Source organism: Pagrus major, chromosome 12 (genome assembly GCF_040436345.1).
Source record: "Pagrus major chromosome 12, Pma_NU_1.0".
NCBI lineage: Eukaryota > Metazoa > Chordata > Actinopteri > Spariformes > Sparidae > Pagrus > Pagrus major.
In genome coordinates this window covers 1922949-1945626 of record NC_133226.1, presented here as the reverse complement: position 1 = coordinate 1945626, position 22678 = coordinate 1922949, and the positions used below count along the sequence as shown (strand labels likewise).

General features: G+C 42.9%; 1 pseudogene; it reads left to right on the top strand.

Annotated features, from left to right (window-relative positions):
* Positions 1-535: 535 nt before the first annotated feature.
* LOC141006234 (uncharacterized) overlaps positions 536-22678 on the top strand; it is a 93501-nt pseudogene continuing 71358 nt past the window's right edge.

The window sequence follows — 22678 nt, the reverse complement described above, 5'->3', positions numbered from 1 at the left end:
TTAATTATACATGGTATCAGATCAGAAAAGAAACCACTCGTATTTATAGTCCTCTGGTGGGAGAAAGTTTTGTTTTGCTGTTCACAATCAAGTCTTAAGTCTTGGTAATGATGTTGGAAGTCAATATACAAATGAAGACTTCCAAGTCCAAAGTCAAGATAGGCTAGTCCTGAGTCAAGTTTGAGGTAAAGACTAACAAGATGGCAAATCCTGCGTAGCCAAGCCGCCACACTGTAAAAAAAAAAAAAAATCTAAATTTTACGGAAAATAACTCATAATTTTTTACATTAGTTTTCTGTTTTTTTAGATTGTATACAAAACTCTGTAAAATGATGGACAATATCTGTAAATTAACAAACCAACTGTTATTTTAAGGATTATGCCAATGAAAAAATTACATTTATTTCTCATTTTTGTACAGTAAAATTACTACATTATTTATACAGTATTTTTTTGCTTTCTTTAATTACATACAAATGTATGTAAAAGGACAATAATTATCTGTAATTAAGTATGTAGCTCATTATATAAAGGTTTATGTCTATACTAACAATTTAACATTTTTCTTAGTAGTTTTAAACTAAATTTAATTTTTTTTATGCAAGAGGCAGAGGCAAGGGTGCGTCAAAGGAGCCTGGTGGGAGTGGTCACACGAGGCAGAGCTGGGCTAGGCTCCTTTCCAACTCCCCAAACAAACACCAGCGGGAAGGAAGGGCGCCGCCTTGTCCAGGAGGAGGTGAGAGCTGCAGTGGAGGAATTAAGAACCGTCAACCAGTGGGAATGAAGCAACAGGGAGCTTGGACAAGATGGGAGCATGCGGTCGAGAGGAAAGTGACCTGGGCCGAGTTGTGGAAAGCCGAGCCTCTCTGCATCAAGTTCCTCATCCAGGCAGTATACAACATGCTTCCAAGCCCATCAAACCTGCACACATGGGGCGTAGCCGAGACACCAGCATGCCCACTGTGCTCCAAGCGAGGAACCCTGGAACATATCCTCAGCTGCTGCACCAGGGCACTTGGAGATGGGCGGTACCGCTGGAGGCATGACCAGGTTCTGAAGACCATTGCTGAAGTTATCAGCGAAGGACTGGTGTGGGCGAAGTGGCCCCGACCCTCCAAGGAAACCATTGCCTTTGTCAGAGATGGGGAGCAGCCAACCCCTGCCAGAAGAACATCTGCAGGAATCCTAACCTCTGCAAAAGACTGGCAGCTGTTGGTGGACCTTGAACATCAGCTGAAGTTTCCCAGCCACATTGCAGTTACCACCCTGCGACCAGACATTGTCCTTGTGTCTGAGTCCAGCAAGCAAGTGGTGCTGCTGGAGCTGACCATCCCTTGGGAAGACCGCCTGGAAGAAGCTTTTGAAAGGAAAGCTCTCCAAGTATGCGGGACTGGTCAGCGACTGTCAGCTGGCTGGATGGAGAGGTGTCTCCCATGGAGGTGTCTCCCAGTGGAGGTTGGCCTGATCAGCCCCGGCTGGGTCACCTGGAGGAGGGCGTCTTGTGTTGAAAGACCCGAAACGTCCGATGATTCCAGGCACATAACTGACGATGTGTCCAGAGGCATCAGTAGATGTATGTACACATGCAACATTCAAAGTCTGTAATTCCACAACACAAATTTAACAAAAAAATTTCATTACATCAAACATAATGAACTCTTTTTTTAAAGAGTACATTAATTACATACAAATGTATGTAACATGACAACTATTATCTGTAATTAAATAGCTCATTAAATAATGTGAATATAGCCATGCTAGAACAAGGTATTAATGGCTATCAACACCTCAATCATTCACGCTTGTAGCAAATCATTTAACCTTTCCAACAATGGTATGCATGACAAGTTTAGTTGCAGTTGAACCAAGCTGTATTAGCCATGGACCTATTATTAGCGAACTATTCTCAATGTGTCACTGTGCACCGTCCCTCCAGTGTCACAGAAGTCAGTAAAGGTAATTCTCATATTTTGGCCACGTGATGGCGCCAGTGACACAACAAACTAAAAAGTCCCTAGCTCCCACAAAGTTGGGCCTAGACGTTCCAAATTTTACACAGGTGAAGCCAACAATAAGGAGAAGGTATGTGGTGATGTGGCATAGCTCTTTAAGCATGTCCTAGTTATTGTTATTTTAAATATGACTTTTTATAGACAAGGACAACAAAAAATGTTTTTGAGCTATGTTTGAACTGAGGTAGTTTTGGCTGTGTTGTAGCCATATGCTAAATAATGCATTTTCAGAAACTGGAAGTTATTACCTTTCAAATGAAGTATCATACTTGCATTTTGACCTTACAGTTCTTCTGTTATAAGCTTTTCCATTCAGTTATGCAAAATAGGTGGAAATTCCTTCAAAAAGGGTGGGTGAGGAGTACAAAGCTACAAGGTATAAGTACAATGCTCTCAAGGAATGAAACTTTCAGGCATGTTGCGTCTCTGAACAAACCCAATCAGTGATGTTGCAGTGAGTAAAAGCAGATACATGCCAAGTAAGGAAAACAATGCATTCCAACAGTCTAGGCAGGAAGCAAGAAGCTTCAACCTCAAGAGAGCAGTGTGCCGCATAAATGTTTTACCACACGTGATTTAGTGTGAACTTATTAAAAGTGTGATAGTGTAGGCAATGCTTCAGGAAGGCGAAAAGCACAAATGACAGAGAAGCCTTCTTTTATTAACATTTCTTGACTGAGATTAACACATCTTGGTGTTAATACCCCTGGCCGAACTGGGCGACATCAAGGAGCATCAACAGTGGCGGTCCTAGCTTGCATGATGCCCAAGGCGAACCTCACCTTCAGCCCCCCAAGCTTAACCCAAGCAGCTTCAGCAGATGACAGCGCAAAGCAAATACTCATAATTGATTTAGCAATCAATAACTCCAGAATCAAGAACCAGAATTCAAATCTGCACATTGGTTTGCCATTGTTCCCAAAACTAACACAGGATCTGGTTTGGGACTGAATGATGCATGATTTATTGCTTGAATGATGATTGTGTTTGTTTAGTGAGGGAGTGATCTTACCCTTTACTCTCTCCACTCAAAATTGGCAATTTTGGAAATGAGGCTCAGCACCCTAGGGTTCACAGCGTACTGGCAATTCTTTTTGTCTGACTTTGGTCCCTTGGTCTGGGTTGATTTTGAAGATGCATCTGTTGGAAAAAGATTTTTCCTTTAAATGTAAGACATTCCGAGTGATAACTAACCCTGGCATGAGAAGCCAGTGAAACAGCATCTTTAGATATGTAGTGAATGACCCTGTGGGCCGGGGAGATTGAGGGAGTGATTGCAAGGGGATAATTGAAGAGAGTGACTGCACCTGTCGAGGGGAATGTTTTGGAGGAATAGGAGTACTGAAAGGAGGATAGTGAGTGGGTGCTGGCGTCTCTGGGGAGCAGAGCTTGGTGAGCGTTACGGGGTAGAAGCCTGGCAGCCGAGCATTCATTGTTGCACTCAGTATTGGGGGGTGGTGGCCGTTTGCATGCCGTATAGGGCTGCCGGTGGCAAAGATAGGCAGCGGGTTTAGGAAGAGGTTCCGGTGTGAGGCAAGGCTGAGATAGTGTCAGCGGGGAGACTTAGGAGTGCCTTTGTCCGCTCTCCAGCTTGGTGGCGAGGCTCTCCTGCTGTATGTGGAGAGGCCTCACTGCGCTGGACCGGCGGTCGCCCCACAGCAGACTCTGACTGAAGCCGGGCCGGGGCTGAAGTTCAGACCCTGGGGGAGGGTCTCGACCCCGGGAAAGTTAAGTGGTTTTAAAATAGATTTATCCATTTTGAGTTGTTTTGTCTTTGTGTGATTTATGTAAAATGTTATGAATTTTAATAAAGCAGCTTAGCCACAGTACCGGGGTGGAATGGGCAGCTGGGGGAAGATAGACAGATTCCCATAGGTGCCACAGCATGTGTGCCCTTATCACGTGTTTGTAGTGGAGAGTGAGTTTGGTTGCAGTGCAGTATTGTGTGTTGTGCCCTGTGGGGTTTCCAGTGTGTTTTGCCGTGCAGTATTTGCAGTGCCCTAAGGGGGTGTAATTCCCGTGTGGTGCGGTCTATGTTGGCAGTGCCCATACACCTGTTTCCCGCCCATGAGTGTCACCAAGGGGAGTAGGCTATATGATTCACACTGTGTCCCATACTTGCGTGCGAGGCTAGTTGCTGTATCTATAAACTTGTGTTAATAAAGATTATTACTTTCTGTACCTTTGGGTTTCCTCCTCCTTAATTGTGTGCACAGTAGAAATATTCTGTGTACGGGCTCTCTACATTTCTTATATCAGAAACAAGGTTTATTACAGATACAAAGCTGCACTAAAAGATTTCTGACGCTGACATTGCCATCCTTAGAACCCCCTTCACAACAGGGCTAAAAATACTGTGTAAATGACCTTCAAGGCCTTAAACTCTGCCACCTGTTAAAGCAATGTGTAATTCATACTGAATACGTACCTCCGCAAGAACTCAAGTGTCGCTGCAAGTTCCACAGGGTAGTCTATGCTGTGCAGGTAAAAAGAGCAGAACATCATCTGGAATGTTTTGGTGAAGCTGGGAACCTGCATGTTGACTATGGCCTGGTCCACTGCAACCATAAACATCCTGGCAGCAAGTGGGCTGTTACCTGTGAACAGTGCAAGTAGAGTATGATTACCATGGCCAGTAAATAGTTTGCTTCAGCACAATTCTTAGTTGCTTTCATTCTTGAACAGCCCATAATGTGTCGATACTGGAAAACAAAACCTGTGCCAAGTAAAACTAAATGAAAACAGGACAGCAAAAACTTAAGTTACTTGATTTCTTCAGCTCTAAACATGTTTGTTCTTGCAGTGTTCAGTGCACTCCTACTAACCCATTACCTGTGTAAACATAAAAATGTTAAAATAATTAAAGATGAAAATTATTTTTAGGCACAACGTACCGCAGACCACAATGCAGGGAATCCATGGAAGTTTAGTGGTGTCAACATCAGTGGCAATGGCAGTGTCATCAACATATACAAATATCTTGTCTTGCTGCTCTTTGAAATGGGCAAGAAGCATGAGTATGGCGGCAGTTTCATCACTGCCTTCCAGGGTTTGGCTCAAAATAGAGCCTGTCCTGCTGGATGGCTCAGTTTGAACAAACTGAAAGTACTGCAGGATTCTCTTGAAGGGGATGTGGATCCTTCAAAGTTGTCATCTATGTGGATGCCTGTAAGTTCTCTGAAATGAAGCCTAAGTCCAGTTTCCTGGAAGAGGAAAGGCCACTCCTTAAGGATCTCTCCTTCATTCCTGACAATGTCTCTCCTCTGTGAGGGAAACGTCTCGACCATTATTCTTTCCATTTTATTTATATCTTTCTTTCTTTGTTCTGGAACATCTTTATTAGTTCTTCGTGTTTTTGCAGTAGTTTTGTTTGACCAGCAGGAAGCTCTGGCTCGTGGTTAATGCAGCCATATGCATCTTTACGCCCTTTCTTTGTGTTGTCAGGGCTGCCACTTTCAGAAAGCCTTTTCTGGGCAGGAGGAGCTTGGAGTCGTCTATAGTTATCTATTGGACACATAAATTGTTTGACAAGTGAATCATATCCTGTTCCAACAATTTGGCCCTCAATTTCATCTCGGAAGGATTTTGGGTATTGATTTACCATCTTCCTGGTGATTTCAGTTACATGCCTCTTGTCAGGTTTCTTGCATACCGTCAGTATTTCAGCAACCACGATCCTAATAACCTCCCCTCTCTCTGCAGCAGACAGCCTCTTCTCAGTATCCAATAACTTTCTTGTATTTGAAGGCATCTTAGTCCAGGGTACTTCAAAGCTGTAATGCCGGCTATTATCTATGCTTGCTAAAGGTGAGGACCCACTCTCTGATGCAGTGGATGAGGCTCGACTTGGCACACTGGGTGAGGCTCAACTTCCCATGGTTACGACCCAAGCTGAGCCCATTGTGGCAGTGGCCTTCGGCGAGGAGTCATCACTGGTGACAGAATCATAAATGTCACTAAAGAATGAGTCTTCGCCAATGCTGGACTCTTCAAATACACTTGTAGCTATTGAGGAGGAATCACCCTCTACTCTCATCACTGAAGATGAACCTAAACAACACAAAGACACAATTATGTCAATCAATATCATTCACATATCATTTTCACTTATTCCTTTGTGTAGTGAGTCAATCCTAATCTTACTTTGAGAATATTTGCTTTATATAAAGACAGTCATGCTACACAACTAGATGGGACACACAGACCATGCAAGTTTCTGAAAGATGTCATACATGCTGCTTAGAACTGCATACTTTACATGACACTGCATATTTACCAGCTGCTCATGGCTGTTATTTTACTTACGTTTAATGCAGGCCATAAATGTTTGTGTGTGCGTGTTTGTGTTTGTGTGTGTGTGTGTGTGTGTGCGTCTGTATGTCTCTCTAGCCGTTTTTATACTGGACAGCAAGCCGGCAATTTGGCTGTCCTTTTTGCGGCTAGGTCCGCAAATTTAGACAGAGCGCGGCATATTGGGGGTCTGTTTTGGTCCGCCAATATGACGCCTCGGAGGGTACACTTTTTGCCGCCTCCATTGCTATGTAAATCCAAGGCGTCGATGTGCCGGCAATTGCGTGACATGGGCGGAGGTGTCGATGACGTGTGCACTGTTGTGCGACCCACAGCCGGGAGTTTTAAAAGCAGGAAACAGCTGATCACAGCAGTCAGTTCATCACGTCATCCGCGGACGTCAAGATGAGCGCTTAGATTCGGGAGATGCTAACCATCACAGCCGAGAGAATCATTAACAACCAGATCACGGGGACTGTGAAAGATGGTATTTTGTACGAAAAGGTCGCAGAGGAGCTTAGCCGACGTGGCTTTCGCGGGAGAAAAAGTAGCTGTTTTACATCACTGTTCATGCCCAACTTCGTGCTTAACGTCACGTCACATCAGTGCCGGCCCAAGCCTTTTGGGGGCCCTAAGCAGAATTTGATTTGGGGCCCTCCTCCCACCACCGCGGAGTCACCTGTGCTTGACAATTATTGACACAAATGTCACACTATAATGTTACATTATAAATTGTATTAATACAGTGACAGATTATGAACTACTGTCCTCCTGGGCACAGATGCATAACGACCCCCCCTACCTTATTTGTATGAAAGTGGGTGCAAATGGGGAAAGGGGGTCTGGGGGCCCTCCCCCAGAAAATTCTGAATTTGGTAGATGTGATTTCCTGTGTTCTGGTGCATTTTTGGGATGGCCAGCTCGAGAAGGGCAATACCTAAATTCGTTCAGATTCATGGCCTTTTGCTTTTTGACTTATTGAGGTAGTGACTTCACGCAATGACTTGGGCTTCAGGGCCCCTTGACCTCTTGGACCCGGTAGGCTCATTCAGTAATCCATCCTTGCTCACATGCCACAAATGTTTTGGGGCTCCTGGCCCCTCTAGACCTCTGGCCCCCTGGGCTTGGTAGACCCCTGTATTAATATAGTTGTTATTTACACCAAATCAGTCACCTTTTAACCTTAGAGGGTACTAAAATCACAAATGAAAAAGTGTGGTTTACTGAACTTGAATTGAAAAATAACAAAATACAACAGCAGAGATTGCATTTGTTGTAAATAAGTGTGGTCAGGTCATAAATGAGGAGACCGGACACAGTAGAATAATTATTGTGGGTCTTTTATTCTCCGACTGCAATTTATAAAAGAAACAGCATTAACACTGCAATTTTGAGGATTTGAGGTAATCAGTATCAAACAAACAAAATATTTTTCCTCACTGTACGTCACACTGACGGTAAACCTCAGTTAGCTTATGAACTTCAAAAGCTTATCTCTGTGTCCTAGACATTTGCTCCAGTTAAAAGTGACTCTAGACTTGACTAGACAACAGTAGTGGCTCTTTCTGAATAAATAAAATAAAAAACAGAAAAACAAATACATACATTTTCCCAGCCACATAACTCATAGTCACATTACAGCATATTCTTTAGTTCTCAGAAAACATACTGTAAATTACACTAATGAACAAAATACATTTTCAAGTAAACATTCTTGCATGAGCTTAAAAACACATTTTGTGAATAGTCTTAAACTCACTGGCACTCCTGTGTGCAGCTCGTGCGCCAAGTCACACACCTTGACCTCAATCCCCTCTAAATTCATCAAACACATAAAAATGGACACAGTTTATGCAAACAGTTATTCTTGTGCTTTATCTATGGGGATATTTTTCACACGCGACATCAAAATACACACCTCAGCAGTCCGTCTTTCACTCCCGCTACTGCTACTTCCGTGTAACTACTCTAACTAACTCTGCACGGGAACACTGTGATCCCCCATGATCTCCCGCGATCTCGCGAAACTTACTGCTGTGCCGCTCTTAAAGTGACAGTGTCACCTAAACAAAAAGAAACTGCTAACACAGTAATAATTCCCTACAGAATAATAAAACACTGTCTTAACAGTCTGAAAACAGTCTTGGTCTCTTGTTCACCTGGCTACACAAGCAAAAAAATAAAAAATAAAAAAAAAATAAAAAAAATCTAATTTTTTTTCTTGATTGGGGGCCCCCTGGTGGCCAGGGGGGGCAACTAAGCAGCCGCTTAGTTCGCTTATGCCTTGGGCCGGCTCTGCGTCACATGTTTATGCCTACCCCAGTGGCGGCTTTTTTGCAAAGGAGGAATATTACACCTCCGTTTCACAAAGACAAGGCGGCAGATTGCAGCCTTTACCTGGCTGCAAATGTGGCACATTTTCTATCTAAAAGGGGCTTCTGTGTCTCTCTGTGTTTGTGTGTGTGTGTCTATGTGTTTGTGTCTCTGCCTGTGTGTGTTGTCTCTCTGTGTGTTTGTGTGTGTCTGTGTGTTGCTGCTCACGGCTGTGATTTTACTTACGTTTGATGCAGGCCATGAGTTTTCTGATTTCTATTGGCTTCAGGACTCCTGCAAGGTCATCTGCCTCCAGGTACTTCAGGTCCTCAGCTGAACTGACTCCAAGGCTTTTGATCTCCTTCACTAGTTGCTGTATAACATCCTCTTGGTTGAACACAGAACTGAGGGATGAGGTTAGGTGACTCACCCATTCATCCATTAGTACAAGAAGGAGCAAAAGATTATAGTTGGTTTTTGTTTAGTGGACATCAGATTGCTGATTACACATTACACCACAATTGCATAATGTTACCTTGGCTAATATACTTCATTTTTCACACTGACATAACTAGTCGAACATTTCTACATTGAAATTCAACTAGTATGTAACAGGGTAGACCTGTATCATTCACACTCAACTTCACAGTATTGGGCACTGAGGGGGAGTGATTTTGTGTGTTGGCTGTGGCTGTGTTAGTTGTTGATTGAGGGCAGGTGTATCTGATTACCTCCACTGAAAAGTCTATTTAGGCCCACATGCAGGAGACACTGTCTCTCTCATCTGTTCTGTGTCCAGGTATGGTGTGTGTGAATAGCATACAGTTAGTAGTTAGCATCTTAATCTCTCATCTGTTCTGTGTCCTGTGTGCAGGTATGGTGTGTGTATAGCATACAGTTAGTAGTAAGCATCTTAATCTCTCATCTGTTCTGTGTGCAGGCCAGGGTCTGCTCCAGATGCTGCAGTCTTAAGACTGAGTTGGGCTTCCTGAGGCTGAAGGCGCTGCCAGCCTAGTCCCCTTGATGGGACAAAAGACAGCCATCAGGTCAGAGACTGAGAAGTGGGATCAATCTAGGAAGCAACCAACCTGCAGCACAGCTGACCTTGGCCTCTGACTTTCTCCTTGTTAATCCTGAACACTGATCATTTTAGATTCTCCCTTAGATTTTAGTATATTTTATGATTATAAATAAATAATCAGTGTCTATTTAATCTTGTCTTATGTGTACTGATGACAAATATCATTCAAACCATTGATCTCTTCAACAATCATCTGAATCGTTGGTGACGGAACAAGATACTTTGCCTGGAGTTGCATGTAAAACAGGCACAGGTTTTCCATGTACAAAGACCTAATATCAATATCTGAGACTGATTTTCACTTTGGTCCATTTCAGTTTCATTAGGCTCAATCTGAGAGGACACAGATGGCTCAGAGTATGTGACTCTAGTATTTACATCAGTTTCATGTTTATGTGTTGGGCTGTAAAGGATGACTTCACTTTAAATGCCTTGTTACAGTTGCTGAATGGACAATGGACTAACTCATTCTTAGTCAAATGTACCTTGAGGTGTGCAAGAAGATCTCTCAGATCTATGCATTGCTTCTTACAATTAACATCATGACATACAAATGACATTTGTGTGTCACCCAACTGTGAAACAGGGCTGTGGGAGCAATAGACATGAGCTTTTAACCCTCTGGCCTTGTTCAAAATCACTACCCTCTCAGCTTGTTCGTGGCCAAAAATGGCCACCAACAGATTGAGTCTGTTATTTTTTAGATTTTTTGTGTTTTTTGCTGCTTTTACTGTATAAAGTTTTTAATCAATATCAGTTCTTGCCACCAGTACAAAATATCCATTCCTTTTTAATTTTTTAACCCCTCAAATGCCAATTAGTTTGCACAATGCGCTTGTTGGAAAACTACCACAAAAATGACCACTGCCTATCTTCTCAGTGCTACCGGTTTTGCTTGTATTATCAATAACACAGTCTGAGATATGTAACTGATTAACAACAACACTGATTATTATGCATTGTTATTTTTGTGCAGGGAAGGCAAAGTAGATAAAACTCCCTCTCAGCTTGTTCGTGGCCAAAAATGGCCACCTCCTGTTTACATTTCCAAAATGCTATAAAATTAATATATATATAAAGAAAATTCCACTTTTACTGACTTTATTTTTTAAATTTGCATCAGTCCTGCTCATGAAAACCAAAATCTCATTCAAATTCTGAATTTTAACCCTTTAAATGCCTGTTAGATCACATAATGCTGATGATTTATAAGGGAGAAAAGCATAAAATCACATTGTTTTTACCAAATAATACATGCTACCTGATTTATTCTTTAACCATCATTGCAGCTTAATGTGTGTCAACAATAAGCAGTATCAATGATTTTTATGCTTCATTAGTTTTTTGTGCAGTGACAGAAAAACATAAAAACTCCCTCTCAGCTTGTTCGTGGCCAAAAACGTCCACCTCCTGTTTACATTTCCAAAATGCTATAAAATTAATATATATTTTTTTTAAAATCCACTTTTACTGACTTAATGTTTTTAATTTGCATCAGTCCTGCTCATGAAAACCAAAATCTCATTCAAATTCTGAATTTTAACCCTTTAAATGCCTGTTAGATCACATAATGCTGATGATTTATAAGGGAGAAAAGCATAAAATCACATTGTTTTTACCAAATAATACATGCTACCTGATTTATTCTTTAACCATCATTGCAGCTTAATGTGTGTCAACAATAAGCAGTATCAATGATTTTTATGCTTCATTAGTTTTTTGTGCAGTGACAGAAAAACAAAAAAACTCCCTCTCAGCTTGTTCGTGGCCAAAAATGGCCACCTCCTGTTTGCTTCTACAAAACACTATATACTGAAAATATTTGCTTCTTTCACTGGTTATTTTTTTTAATTTGGCATCAGTCCTGATCATGAAATCCAAAATTTTGATCAATTCCAGAATTTTAACCCTTTAAATACCAGTTAGACTATATATTTATATATTACCACTAACTTTCCAGGGGGAAAGTTGTCATTTTTTCACCATATGATTGATGCAACCCAATATTTTTCTATCATTGCAGGTCAGTAACAGTAACAAAGATTATTATTTTTTTGCATTATTACTTTTTAGCAGTGACAAAAAAGACAAAACTCCAATGTTGCATGTGAATGGCCAAAAATGCCCATTTGTTGTTGTTTTTTTAGAGAACAACAGAACAACAGCATGTGCGTGTTTGTGTGTCAGAGAGAGACAGAACGTTAAACAGTGTGTTTCAGTGTGTGTGTGTGTGTGTGTGTGTGTGTGTGTGTGTGTGTGTGTGTGTGTGTGTGTGTGTGTGTGTGTGTGTGCATGCTCAAGGGCAGCAGGATGTGCAAACCACAGCAGAGTGGTCCTTGCAGACACACTTTCCACAGTTGGAGCAAGTGGTTGCCGTTCTTCTTCCTCTTTGGGTGCACAGTTCACACCTTCTCCTGCTTTTGTTGGCGGGGTCTGGTTTACACTCTGATTCACCCTCTTGTATCCCGGTAACAATGGCAGCAGCAGCTGCCGAGCGTGGGGGACATGGCCGAGTGTAGCGGTAGAGGGGCATCGTAGCACGAAACATGGCCCGTCCTGTCTTGGCATCCCACATGCCACATGTTGCTTCGTGTCTTGAGCAGTAGACGCCAGCCAGAACCAGAATCCCAATGTAGGCTCTCATCTCCACTTCATCCACATCCCTCCAATCCTCACACCTTCGCCTCCCATGCATGTTTGTGTGGGTGCACAGCAGCTGAATGATCTCCTCTGTTATAAACAGGTCAAAGGCAGACCTCAGGTTGCTGATGCGGGCAACTGCATACAGGGTGGGCCCTGGGGTGATACCAGTGGATACTGGATTATAGTGCAGGGTCTCTTCAGGAGTGGGAAACCACATAATTTTCCTATGACGAGACATCCACTCACCCGCCAGCTCCTCTGTCTCTGCCATCAGCTGCTCGGCCTCCACCGCTGTGTCTGTATCGTCCTCTTCCCCTGAGGAAGAGGAATCAGGCACTGGCTGGTACTCCTCATCCGTGGTGTTGCTGTCATCCTCTGAGGAAGGTGTCCCCTCATCTTCAGGAGAGGACGTGTCGCAGGAGGCGGAAGGCGCAGAGAAATGCCCTGCGCTTGAGGAGGAGACATCTTCTGCCCAAGATGAGGACATATTGGGCAGAAGATGTCTCCTCCTCAAGTGCAGAGCACTTCTCCCCATCTTCACTCTCCGAGCCCATCACATACTGAAGTGCGTCAGTCAGTGAATATGACCTTCTCGCCATCTTGCCAGAGAAAGACTGATTTGGGAGCTGTTAGGCTCACTTATAGCATTAGTACTGACTGCACCTGCATAAACTCCAGGACAGATTTATAAACAGTGTCAGACTTTGTTTTTGTTTCCCCTGAGGGCAGAGGTCAAGATGACCTGTGATCCTTTTTTTTGGAGAGCAGCTATTTGAGTATGTAAGGGCTATTGTGTAGTTGTGTGTGGCACTCTTTTATGAAAAGATCAAAGCTACAGGTTTTTCAACCTGTGCATCAAAGCCAAGTTTGCCTTGGAAACTCAAAGCTCAATAGCCTGTCCCAAGAGAAATTCACTGAAACTTGGAGGTATGACACACTGTAATTTATGTCACTCTATCTTGCAAATACATATTTACAGGCACAATTTTTCTCATGCACAAACACACATCATTACCTGACATCCTTCAGATCACACCTATGTCAAAATTGTGTCATTCATTTGCTCCATTGGAGTGCAGTAAGCCATCATACACCCCTAGTGGAAACTAAGAATATTACCTAAAAATGCTCCCTTGGCCAAAAATGGACAAATGACATAATCTGGTAGAAAACATTTAAAACTAAAATTTTCAAGTGTTGTGTTTAGTATGAAAGCCATGTTACCTAAATTATATGAATTAATACTGTAAATCACAAGGAATTAAAAAATGCAGTTTTCATGGGTTTCAATTGGCCAAAAGTGTCCACGATAGAGCCATGAGGTACAATAGGAGATATACAGTATAATATTGACATATTTAAAGAGCAGGTTTTGAAAATTAAAAAATCAGAAAAAAATCCAGACCCTTGGGAAATATCATTCCATATGCATTAACACAGCTAAAATGGTCAACAAAAAGGAAGTGAGGTGGACACAAATGGCCAGCATAGAGTCCAGAGGGTTAAGGCAGTGTACTTATGTGATTTTTTTTTTTTTCTGCAGTCTGAGAAGCAACAAGGATAGTAACTATTTGCCTCATGTCTATGCAGAATCTGATGATCAACATAGCTTTGAATACTTTTCAATGACATACCACATGAGTGGCATGAAAAGTTTTGCATAACATATGCCATTGTTGCCCACTGTTGGAAAATCTCTCAACTACTCTAGCCAGCAAAAAAGGACAATACAAGTCTAAAAACTCTAACTTTGTAACTCTGTAAGAAATAACTTCACACTGAATTCTTAACTCTGTATGTAAAAGCTCTACAGGCCCACTGTGCACACACTCAGAAACCGCCTCAAGCTAAGGTTGCATGTGTGAGATGTGACATACCAAAGGCTGTAGTTGACCAACTCTTGGTCATCAAAGGCAACACGTGTGGCGAGTGGCCCGCTGTGTAGATAATATCGTCACCTGTAGCCAGTGGGAAAAAATAGTCATCTGTATGGACTTGAAATCCAGCAACAAAAAAAAATAGGCACAACAATGAAATGCTTAATTTAATATGTGGTAAACAATAGTTTATAAACCACAAACTAACACATTTACTTTAAACTACTAACACTTGGTGCACATGGTCAAAATGTGCCAATGCTGGTACTTAACATTAGTTAAGCTAATGTTAGTTTTATCAAACCACGTAGATAAACATTCCAAAATATGCACTGTAGTTCGACTTATTTCTTACCTTCTTTTCAACTTAGGGAAGTACACATGAATGTTAAACAGTGGAAAACCTCTTCACTGTCGCAGGAAATATCATATGCGCCATGCTCTCTCTGCAGATGATTCGTGGGGTGACTGTAGCGGAGCCAGAGGAGGGGGGAGGGGGACAGCGCATAGGCAGATTCAATTCCTATTGGCTTGAATGAAGAAAGGCAGACAGGTGACCGCAAGTCAAATTAAGTATATCAAAAATAAAAGCCAAGAGGATAGAATCAAAGATGCTCTATCTGATAGAATCATAAACATATATAGGCCTACATGGCCATTCTGTAAGTGTAACATTATGCAAGCACAGAATCTATATCAGGGTAACGTTAGATAGGTCACGTTATAACAAATTAGAGAGCAGGGTCCGTATGGCCATCCTCTTGGCTTTTATTTTGATATACTTACTGTTACTTCTGGGTCATTTGTCTGCCTTACTTCATTCCAAGGAAACATGAAAAAACGTGCAAAAACCAAAATTGTTTTTTGAATTTGATATTTTTCTTATGTCTAGTTAAAGGTTCTATATGTAACTTTTTCCATCTTTGGACACTTTTTAATCGCTATATATTGCCAATGTGTGAATGGATTGTAACGTAACTTAAATGAGACCTTCCCCGACTTTCTCGGTTGCCTGTAACAGCCTCTGGACTGATTTCTGTGTAAAAGACTCTAGTTATTAATTAATGAGAAGCATCTCCAATATTCCAAGGTACTGTAACAGCTCTGAGATATAATAGACAATGTTCGCCACTGTGTCCAACTGTACTTTACACAGCAAAGGACCCACAGCAGTGCATCACCTGTGAGATCACAAGAAGGCCGAAGAACCAGGAATGACCAGATATCACCGGACAGTGGGGTACAGAATTAAACCCAAGGACAGGTAGGCAAACAGAGGCAAGACATACAGAGATTGGGTTTGTTCTAGGGGTGGGCGATATGACGATATTAAATCGTGAAGGATTACAACGTGAAGACGATCTGTCAAAGTGCAGAGATCGTAGGATCGTGTCTAGGGCACACTATCGCTCTGGGACACACTCTGCACCATATATATCTATGCTCTGCACTCTATAAACTGCAGTTTTATGCTAATGCACCAACGCACACGACGTATTACGTCGTCAACCTGACTGACCAATCATAGCGAATTATGGGCAGTGACGCGCTTTCTTACCCACCCCCTTGTTTGTGTGTGTAGCGGTAGCCGCATGGAGAGCGATGGCTGAAAGCCAAGAGGAGTTGGTCCCTAAAAAAAATTCCACTTCCATCATATGGAATTGGTTTGGATTTTCCGCAACTGACACAGCACAAGCAAATGTAGCTTGCAAAGTTTGCACAGAAACGGTTCGCACGTCAGGTGGCAACACGACGAACCTGTTTAATCACCTGAAGAGAAAACACCCGAAACAGTATGCAGAGAGCCAAGCAGCGAGGGGCCCGGTGGCACCGCAGCCAGCGGCAGCAACTAGCGGCAGCAACTAGCGTAAGACCAAAGCAAACAACACTGGCACAGGCATTTGATAAAGGCACCCCGTATGAGAAGACAAGCAAGCGGTGGAAAGAGGTAACTGAAGCCGTTACGTTTTATCTGGCCAAAGATATGGTACCGTTCAAGACGGTAGAGAACGAGGGGTTCAAATGCCTGCTTAAAGTAGCCGACCCGCGGTACGAGCTGCCCAGCAGAAAGTACTTTTCCAACACTGCCATGCCACATCTTTACTCTGAATGCCGAGAAAAGATTGAACGCAAAGTTCAGAAGGTCCAGTTTTTCGCAACAACGAGTGACATGTGGTCCAGCCGCACTTCAGAGCCGTATTTGAGCCTGACCATTCATTATATTGATGACTGGAAGCTCTGCAGTGCGACTCTACAAACAACATACTTCCCAGAAGATCACACGGGGGAGCTCATAGCGCAGGGGCTGAGAGACGCTCTTCAATGCTGGGGACTCAAAGAGAATAACATGACCTGCATGACCACAGACAGTGGGACTAACATGGTGAAGGCCCTGGAACTAAACAACTGGACTCGTCTGCCCTGCTTTGGGCATAGACTGCACCTTGCCATTGGTGAGTGAACTTCAAATAAAAAAAATTCAAAGATGGGGCTTGATGCTTGACAAAGCTGGATCAGATTAAAAAAAAGACAGAAAAAGCAATAGGTTAAAACAATCACCTTATTAATGATGATTTGCTGCATAACTTAAGATTAAACTAGGGACACAGACATTAGTCTATGATCTTAAAAAATATATTGAAATGTTTTTGTTTATTTACTTTATGAACAACACATGTAGCATTAGAATAGAATCACTTATGCTGAAATATAAACATATAATATTAACAATAAATTAACATCACACATTAAAATGTACTTTTTGCTGATTTTAGTTAAATTGTATCATTACATCTGGTTAATACTATATCTTGATCTTATTCTTTTAGAAAAAAGTGCCAAAGATCCTCGAGTTGTTCGCATGACATCTGTCTGCAAGAAAGTGGTGAGTGCATTCTCCTTCAGCTGGAAGAAGAAAAGGGATCTGAGTCAAGCACAAACAGAACTTAAACTACCTCAACAAAAACTCATAACAGAGTCGCCAACTAGATGGGGTTCTAAACTTGCCATGATAGAGAGAGTGTTGGACCAAGAAAAGGCCATTTCACAAGTCCTGAAGGCTGACAAGAAGACAAGGCACTTGGTTCCATCATGGCAAGATCTTGATGTAATGGAGTGTGTGAAGAAGGCCCTTGGTCCACTGAGAGATTTTACTGATGCACTTTCAGGGGAGGACTATGTGAGCGTTTCATATGTCAAGCCAGTCCTGCATCTGCTGAAAGTCGACCTCCTTCAACTCAGTGATGATGACAGTGAGCTAACAAACACAATCAAGACTACTATCCTCAACTACCTCACTGAAAAGTACCAGGATCCCACCACTGATGCCCTGCTGGACATGGCTTCGCTCCTTGATCCAAGGTTCAAAAACCAGTACATTGACAGTGACAAGAAAGAGGAAGTACAAGCCAGAGTTGTGTCTGAGCTGGAGTCCATGTTGAAGGTACAAGCACAGCATCCACTTCCGTCCACATCACAGAGTCCTGAGGCAGCAGAACAAGCACCACCAAAGAAAGCAAAAAAGAAAACATTAGCCAGCTTTTTAAAAACCTCTGGTGCTGTATCTGCAGCTGGCACATCAGCTTCCCTCCCATCTCTAAGAGAGGCAATAGATGGGGAAATGAAAGCTTATCTTTCCACACCAAATGCAGACAGTGAGATGGATCCTCTTGAATGGTGGAAATGCCATGAGGGAAACTTTCCACGAGTTAGCCATGTAGCTCAGAAGTATCTGTGCATTCCAGCAACAAGCGCTCCCTCAGAACGAGTCTTCAGCACAGGTGGCAACATTGTAACTTGCCAAAGGGCTACTCTCAAGCCAGATAAAGTTGACAAAATGGTTTTCCTGGCTAAAAATCTGTGATAGGAATCTGTCATGATGTCTCCTTTTTAGGAGATAAAAACTCTATGTAACTCTAAGATATATTAACAGCAGTATGTTCTAAAACTGCAGGATATTCAGGTTTGATAATTTTTGTTGCACTAAAAGAGATAACCACAGTCACTATAGTTTTGTATTTTTTCAATAAGCTATTTGATATATAAATCCTGTTTAAATGACTGTCAGTAATGTCTTTGATTGATATTTAACTTTCTGCTACTACTGTTGCAAGAGTGCACTTTATAAGAATGTTGTTGTTGTTGCAGCAGTGAAGCGCGCATGTGTCGGCGTTTTCCGTGTTTTGAAAGACGCTCTACCCCAGCTCTGACTTTTTTATCCAGTTTTAAGCGTTGTATTGTTTGTTTTTTTGAAAAATTATTTTCTGTATTTGAACAACAAACAACGACAAATAAATCATGCCAGCTACACCCTGTGAGGACGAGGTACTGCTGATAAAAGCAAATAAAACAATCGCTGACCTTAAGGATGACATCCGACGACTCTCTGATGAACTGCAAAAAAAGGACTCACTACTTTCCAGTTTCATGGATGTGGCTCACCAGCAGTCCAAGAAGTTGGCCTCGCTCAGCACAACCCTCCATGACACAGTTGCGTGGGATCCCGCCACCTGTCTGCGGCCCTCCTCCTGCTCGACACCTAATCAACAGTCGTCCTGGGCCGACGTGGTTGTCCGAAACCGCAAGAGGGACTCGAGCGGGGCCGTCTCTCCCCCTCGCCTGAGCCTCTCCAACTGCTTCGCGGCTCTCTCCGATGACACTCCGGCCCATCCACCTGATGCCCCCGCTGGTCCCGCTGCTCCATCTCCCTCAGATCTGGACCAGCAATCGGCGCCGGCAGACACTGCAACTTTTCCTCCATTGGTGGCTGGCAGTGCCCGGACGGTGAGCCACTCCAACCCAAGGCCAAATGGATTGCCCTCAACCCGGTCTGCGACCTCCTCTTCCCGGCGCTGGATCCTGAAGGAGGCCGTGCTCCGACGCTCCGGCGGTCTCCCCCGCCCTGTGCCAGCGAGGAGTCCTTCTACCGGGTCTGATACAGCTGCCTCACCACGGCACTTGCCTGCACGGACGCAGAGTGTCGGGAATCCTCCGCCTTCATCTCCTCGTCCCCTCTTCTCTCCAACCACACTGCTGGTAGGTGATTCCATAATTAGGGACACCCGCTTCTTCAATGCAGCCACTCACTGCTTCCCCGGGGCCACGGTCCCGGTCATCCTAGATAAGCTCCCCGGTCTGCTGCACTCACTCCCATCTTCAATTAACCGGGTGTTAGTACATGTGGGGTCAAATGACACATCCCGTCAGCAATCTGAGCTGACAAAACAGGATTTCAACGTCCTTTTTAGCCGCTTGATCAACTGTGGGAAGGCTGTTTTCATCAGTGGTCCTCTCCCAACACTCGCCCGTGGACCAGGGCGTTTTAGCAGAATCCTCAGCCTCAACACCTGGCTCCAGTCCGCCTGCAGAGCTCATAACATAGGCTTCATTGACAATTTTAATCTTTTTTGGAACCGTCCCTCCCTGTTTAAACCCGACGGACTCCATCCCAATTGGAGGGGTAGCCAAATGCTAGCGGCTAACATACAGCACGCCGTTCAGTCGGCCACACGTGAATGACTGTTTACATCTCACTCTCACGCCCAGATGTCTTCTTCTGATCCTATGGTGACAGCTCACGGTAATTCCTCCTCTACCGGCTCCCCCCACAGGCCCTATCGGTCACTACCACCTTCACCGGTTTCCTTCCCCATACCGACCATCGTCTCCCATCGCAGACACACTGCAGGACGATCACCCCAGCAGGGCTCTCCCTATCCTGGCAGAGTGAACATTTTAAATCTCCGTCCTGTGCCAGCTGCTGCCCAGAAAATAGTGGTCTCCTCTCCAGCAAAAATGGAGCCGTCTTCAACACCAGCCGGATCTCAACCGATCACTCTGGAACAGACTTTGGAATCGAACCCCCGAGTAAAGGAAAAGTCAGGGCCCTATGGAGTTCAGGCAGCTTTCTCAATCCCTGTGGTGATGGGTAACAGAAAAGTGATCAAACTGGTGAGAAATAAAAAGGGTTCAATTAAATCTACCAAACTAGTGAGTATAGCTTGTCAACCTCGAAACTCACCAGTGTCTCCTGTTATCTCCACAAGGTTAGCTCTACTTAATATAAGATCACTAGCCAACAAATCATTGTTAGTAAATGACATCATTATGACCTATAATCTAGACTTCTTACTTCTTAGTGAAACATGGCTGACTGAATGTAGCTGTGCTACCATCCTCAATGAGGTTGCACGAACAAATTTCAGTTTTATGAATAAGTGTCGAAGTGGTAAGAAAGGCGGGGGAGTTGCTACCATTTTTAAATCTGTATTTCAGTGCAAGGAAACTATATTTGGTGATTTTAGCTCTTTTGAATATCTCTGTTTTTTAGTAAAGGGGGATCCAAAAGTTCTCTTCCTAATTATTTACAGACCACCAAGATACCCAGGAAAATTCTTTGATGAGTTTGCCGAACTGCTGTCAGTTATCTGCACTGACTACAACTTTTTTATCATAACAGGGGATTTTAACATTCACATAGACAATAACATGGACACAAATGCCAAAGAACTTTGCTCTCTTCTTGACACTTTTGGCCTCTCCCAACATGTGAAAGGGCCCACACACACCCGAGGCCACACTCTGGATCTGATTATCTCTAGAGGTGTTGACATTACTTCTGTTGATATCAAGGACTTGGCTCTTTCTGATCATTTCTGTGTGTTCTTTGACTTACAGATAACTCCGGACATGCAGTTACCCTCTGTATCTGTTAGGAAAAGGTTCATAAATGAGAATACCAGTGTTAAGTTTATGGAGGCTATAGTCATGTCACCAACTGTGAGTGCAGAGACAGTTGATGAACTCCTGGATAATTTCAACTGCAAAATCTCAAATGTCATTGATACCATTGCACCTTTTAAAACTAAGATGACCTTGACCAGACAGAGAACACCATGGAGGAACACTTTGATGGTAAAGGCTCTGAAAACAGAATGCAGGAAAGCTGAGCGTAAATGGAGAAAAACTAAACTTCAAATCCACCATGACCTCTACAAACAAAGTCTTTGTAATTTTAAACATGGGTTATTCAAGGCTAGACAGCAACACTTTACTGAAATGATTAATAAGAACATCAACAACACTCGTGCTCTGTTTGCTATGGTTGATAAGCTTACAACCCCCCCAAAAGAGATAGCTTCAGAACTCTTTTCCACAGAAAAATGCAATGAATTTGCTTACTTCTTCAATGAAAAAATCAAATCCATAAGGCTAAATATCAACACAAATCAGCAAAATAATACAATGATGCAATCCCTAAAATCACCTAGGAATAAATCAACGGTAATGTCAGAGTTTAATACAGTTGACCAAAAAACCTTAGAAGAAACAGTTCAGCATCTTAAAACATCGACATGTTGTCTTGACACAATACCATCTGACTTTTTTAAAACTATTATAAGCTCTGTCCAAACAGATCTGCAACAAATAATAAATTTCTCACTTCAATCAGGCACGTTTCCTAAACCCCTGAAAGTAGCTGCCATCAAGCCACTCTTAAAAAAGAGAACATTGGATAATACCATTTTAACCAATTACAGACCCATCTCAAATCTTCCCTTTATAGCCAAGATCGTTGAGAAAGTGGTTTTTAATCAACTCAGCAACTTCTTGAACTCCAGTGGACTCTTCGACAAATTTCAATCAGGCTTCCGACCTCACCACAGTACAGAAACAGCTCTTATTAGAGTGTTAAATGACATAAGGCTGAACACTGACTCAGGCAAGGTGTCAGTTCTGGTCATGTTGGATCTCAGTGCTGCGTTTGACACTGTGGATCACAGTATACTGCTGGACAGGTTGGAAACCTGGGCAGGACTCAGCGGGACAGTCCTAAAATGGTTCAGGTCCTACTTAGAGGAACGGAGTTATTTTGTGACCATTGGTAGTTATCAATCTGATCGAGTGGCTATGACGTGTGGAGTTCCTCAGGGGTCAGTCCTTGGACCCCTTCTGTTTAACCTGTATATGCTGCCTTTGGGTCAAATTCTACAGAACTCTAATGTCAACTATCATAGTTATGCAGATGACACACAGATATATCTTGCACTGTCTCCAGATGACTGCAGTCCAATAGAGTCATTATGTCACTGTTTAGAGCAAGTCAAAAATTGGATGAGCCAAAATTTCCTTCAGTTAAATCAAGAAAAAACTGAGATTATTGTTTTTGGAAATAAAGAGAAGAGGGTTGCTGTCAGTAAACATCTTGAGTCACTGTCTCTAGAAACTAAAGACCAAGTCCGAAACCTTGGCGTGCTGATAGACTCAGATCTGACCTTCAACAGCCATATCAAATCAGTCACCAAATCAGCCTTTTATCAACTTAAGAACATATCCAGAATTAAGGGTTTTATGTCCCAAACTGATCAGGAGAAGCTGATTCATGCTTTTATCTCCAGTAGACTAGACTACTGTAACGGTCTTCTGACTGGTCTCCCCCAAAAAAGCATCAAACAGCTGCAGCT